Here is a 5000-nt window from a genome sequence, read left to right on the forward strand (position 1 = left end):
ACTATGCGCTCCTAGCCTAGTGCCCTGCTAGCCTCTCTCTCTCTCTCTCTCTCTCTCTCTCTCTCTCTCTCTCTCTCTCTCTCTCTCTCTCTCTCTCTCTCAGACACACACAGGAGCCTCGTCAGCATACTCATCAGCCGAAGAAGGAAGACACTGCGAGAAATGTTTGTTTGAAACTTAAACTCCCATCTGAGATACACGTGACCGTGAAAATATTGTGAGTGTGTGTGTGTGTGTGTGTGTGTGTGTGTGTGTGTGTGTGTGTGTGTGTGTGTGTGTGTAAAGCTCGGGTGTCTGGGTCACAGCGGAAGATGAGTGTAAGCTAAGTGGATAGGTTAATGGGGAAGGAGGTCACGAATAGGAAGGTCACGACTGAGTCACTTATTACTTAACACACACACGCACACACACAAAACTATCTTGTTGAATTCTAAGCTCTCTCCATCATGATATAGCTGGCGATCATGAGTCCTGCACATGATCAAGACAGTGGTGAATTACACACACACACACACACACACACACACAGTAAAAAAAAAAAAAAAAGCATTCGAGCTTCGCTAAAATTTTGAACCCTATTAATTTCACTGCTACTAAGTCACATTAGTATTCTTCACGGATCAAACAAACCCTTATAAACAGTTACGTATTAGCAAGAACCTCTAGACTCCTTGCCTCAATGTCAAAGTGTCCGTCACGTTGCCTGTAAACGTGGAATCGAATCCTGTCCACGGACCATGACAGAAACCCATAAAACACTGCGGCGCTGACGTGAAGGCTGATGATAATGATGATGACGCTGATGGCAAGGGGGAAGGGAGTGGTTAAGGGTAGTGGTGGGGATGTTAGGGGGAAGGAGAGAGGACGGGAGGGAGAATGGTATCTTGTGAGGATGTCTGAACCAATATTTCTGTCGACGAGTCTTGACGAGGCGAAAACAGTGGAGTGTGAGCCGTAAATGTTAGCGTCTGAGGCTGTCACGGGATTCTGGGAAAGAGACAATCGGTAAAGGTTCAGGTCCTCTGGTCTCCTCTCGCCCTCCGTCGCCCACACCGTCGCCACCACGCAGGGCTGCAGCTCCCACGCTACTCCTCCCACCCACACATCTTCCTTCCTGCCCGCCCGTACGGCCCTTCCTCTATCCTGCCGCAGGTTCATTGGCTTTCATCCTGCTGCAGCCCCCACCTACCCTCCCTCCTCATGCCCTCCTCCCTGCCGCTCTCTACCCTTCCCTCCTCCAGCCCTCCCTCCCTCCCCTTCACTCATGAGTTACCTCATGTTCTCCTCTCACAGGCGTTACTTGTTTGTGTTCTGCACTTTGCTGTGTGTGTGTGTGTGTGTGTGTGTGTGTGTGTGTGTGTGTGTGTGTGTGTGTGTGTGTGTGTGTGTGTGTGTGTGTGTGTGTGTGTGTTTCTGGAATAAGGATCCGGTTTAGTTTCTTGGAAATATACATTTTCTTGATTCGACAAGCAGTATTTATCTATGTAATTAACTCTTTCTATATATTTACGTTGTTATGACGGCACGAAATTATTAATGCGTGTGTGTGTGTGTGTGTGTGTGTGTGTGTGTGTGTGTGTGTGTGTGTGTGTGTCAGTGGCTACGGATATCTGATAAAACACGTAGGCATGAATATTTTGATGTCATCTTTCACGACCCGTCCCGCAGCGTCTCCTGGTAACAAGTAGTAGGCGGATGGTGGTGTTACCCTCCCCAGGTGACGGTGGATGTCGCTAGGTTATGTAACACCTGCCTTCCTGCTGTGTTACGTTACCCTGTCTCTGTCACCACTGCCACCGCCGCCGCCACCTTCTGACGTCACCTGTCTGACCCTAACTTAGACGTTCAGCCTCCATGCGCCTCTCTCTCTCTCTCTCTCTCTCTCTCTCTCTCTCTCTCTCTCTCTCTCTCTCTCTCTCTCTCTCTCTCTCTCTCTCTCTCTTAGTGTTCCTCCGCCGATCAGGTCCTAGCCTTTGTCTGTCCACCGAGAGGGTATCTGAGGCAATCGGGAGAAAGGAGGAGGGGAAGGGAGAGAAGAAGGAGGAGGAGGAGGAGGAGAGGCTGTGTATAGAGAATAAGAAAACCCCTCCCTTAGCCACTCCACCTTCACTCACTCTCCCTTCTCTCCTTGTGGTCTCGTATCAGAGGAATTTGTAGTGTGGTTAGGAATTGGGTTGAGTCAGGTTGGCTGCAGGGGGAGGCGAGGAAGGGGTGACCGGGGATAACTCGCCTTGGGTGGCAGCAATGGTATAGTGGTGGCAGAGGCGGCGCCCTTCGGATCTACAGATGGGTGGTTGGGACAGTGGCAGCGGCAGGAGCGAGGAGAAACTTCAGGCGGGAGTGAGTCACCCTGCAGCGGCCCCTCTTCCCAGCCCGTCGCAGTTCCGGCTATCTAACCTCTCCTCCCGAGGGTCCCAAGGGCATCTCCTCCCTCCCCTATCCCTCCTGTCCTCCCTCGGGCCTCAAAATTCTACCTGCGCCATCTCCTCGGGCCGTCCTGTTCCCTGCGAGCTCCTCCGGTGCGAAGTGTTAGGCAATCTAGACTACTTTTAGGGATCAGTGGTGGTAGTTTAAGAGAGGCGATGCTGGTGGTGGAAAGGGAAAGAAGGGGGTGTGTGGATGAAAAACAGTAGTCTGGAAGGGGGTGAACAAGTGCTGCTGAGGAAGGGGAGGAAAAGGATCAGTGCTGGTGCGAGCGGCGTCGCTAAATGGGTGAAGTTGCAGGAAGGAATTCGTCGCTGTTTAGTGATTGACTTGTGTTATATCGTTTTTTTTTTTTAACGGGATGAAGGGTTACGTCTGAGACATGATATTCTTTGATAATCGGTGTGTGTGTGTGTGTCAAGCTGATCACGTAAGAACAACGATGGTAATGACGATGATGATGATGATGGCGATAATAATAATAATAATAATAATAATAATAATAATAATAATAATAATAATAATAACCAGCAACAACACATAATACGAATAAAAAATGCACTAGAATTTGCACATACACCAATATGAATACTAATAACCCTGGTACCCTTACAACTAATACGAGGAGAAGCAAGCGTTAAGAAGATTAGAACCCCCTCCCTATACACTCCCTTCCAAAGCTACCCTTCTCATCGCCTTTCTTCTTGCGTCCTCCCCTCCCTCCCTCCCTTCCTCCCTCCCTCCCTCCCGCTCCTATGATATACTTGGCGATGGCTTAGGCCTCTGGTAAATACTTGTCGTAGGCTTAATGTGTTAATGAAGAAGGGTGATAAGTGCGAGGGGAGGTGTGGCAGAGGTGTGGCAGACAGCAGTAGTAGTTAGGGTGGTAGCGGGAAGAGAGAGAGAGAGAGAGAGAGAGAGAGAGAGAGAGAGAGAGAGAGAGAGAGAGAGTCCACCATAGAAGATCGACTGACAGAAGTTGAGAGAGAGAGAGAGAGAGAGAGAGAGAGAGAGAGAGAGAGAGAGAGAGAGAGAGAGAGAGAGAGAGAGAGAGAGAGAGAGAGAGAGAGAGAGAGAGAGTCCACCATAGAAGACCGACTGACAGAAGTTGAGAGAGAGAGAGAGAGAGAGAGAGAGAGAGAGAGAGAGAGAGAGAGAGAGAGAGAGAGAGAGACGGTGCAGAGTCCACCCGTTGTGGCCCCCCCGTCGGCTGTGCTCTGTGGCTGCTGCTGCTGCTGCTGCTGCTGCTGCTGCCTGCCTGCCTGCCTACTCCCTCCCACCCTCCCTCCCTCCCTCCCTCTTACACATACACACAAACACAGCCTGCGTGAGTGACTGTTTCAGGGAGGCATCACGAGCTGGCAGGTTAAAGCGTGCTGGGTTAGGTTAGGTTAAGACTCCTGATGGTAAAGAGGAGGCGGCGGGGGCGTGCGCGTGTCTGTCTGTTTGTCTGTCTGGCAGTTCGCGCAGGCATCCACTTGTTGGTGCCCCGTCTCCGCCTCTCCCCTCCTTCCTTCCCTCTCCCATTCTCTCTCTCGCCCTCCCTCCCTCCCTCCCTCCCCGCGGGCTGGCTGGCTGGCGGTGACCGACTAACCGAGTGACTGACTGACTGACTGACTGATTGTTAAGTTCTTCCCGTAGCTGGTGATTCAGAGAGAGAGAGAGAGAGAGAGAGAGAGAGAGAGAGAGAGAGAGCGGACACGTGACTTCAACTTGCGTCAGTCTTGACCCGCGAAAGCGTTTTAATTACATATAAATAAACAAGAAAATAAGTAAATATTAAAATGTAACCTCGAAATCTCATCTATGAAAGCTAATCCACGAACCAGATAAACGAAAAGAAAAAAAAAAGTTGAACGTAATGCAAGAAAAAAAATAACAAAATTCGCGGGAGAGTAAATTTCGCGTGCCTCTGAAAGAAAAACATTACACAAAAAAAAAAAAATCACTTCACCGATTATAATAGTACCTTTCAAGTGTTGCATTGCCTCATGGACACGCCTCAGGCAGCACCAGATGTGGGGGTATGTGAGGGGCGCACTACCCTATCACTTGTATTATGTATGAGGCGGTAGACTAAGACGCAAATACTGTCACTCACCACTCTGCTAAGGTAACTGAACCCGCGCCTCCTCCTGCACCTGTGACGTCACGGCATAGGCGCACGGTTCCATTTAAAATACTAGTAGTTTTTATTGATACCTTACTCAAGTTTAGATTCGTAGTACTCTTGTTACTGATATTTTTGTTGGTGTTTTTTTTTTTTGTGGTGGTGGTGGTGGTGGATGTGTTGTTGTTGTTGTTGTTGTTGTTGTTGTTGTTGTTGTTGTTGTTGTTGTTGCCATAAGGTTTGTAGCTCACGTCTAAGTGTTCCGTCTATGGCAGTAATCCCGCGCTGTCTGTGTGGTACGTGACGTGTGTGTGTGTGTGTGTGTGTGTGTGTGTGTGTGTGTGTGTGTGTGTGTGTTGCTGTCACGTGACCCGTCAAGTGCATACAGGCTCTCTCTCTCTCTCTCTCTCTCTCTCTCTCTCTCTCTCTCTCTCTCTCTCTCTCTCTCTCTCTCTCTCTCTCTCTC

At 49.6% G+C, this 5000-nt stretch overlaps 1 protein-coding gene across 1 annotated transcript in view; it reads left to right on the forward strand.

Annotated features, from left to right (window-relative positions):
* LOC135103541 (G1/S-specific cyclin-D2-like) overlaps positions 1 to 5000 on the forward strand; it is a 65675-nt gene that overhangs the window by 1692 nt on the left and 58983 nt on the right. The window lies entirely within an intron of this gene.

The sequence above is a fragment of the Scylla paramamosain genome, chromosome 9, assembly GCF_035594125.1.
Source record: "Scylla paramamosain isolate STU-SP2022 chromosome 9, ASM3559412v1, whole genome shotgun sequence".
Classification (NCBI taxonomy): domain Eukaryota; kingdom Metazoa; phylum Arthropoda; class Malacostraca; order Decapoda; family Portunidae; genus Scylla; species Scylla paramamosain.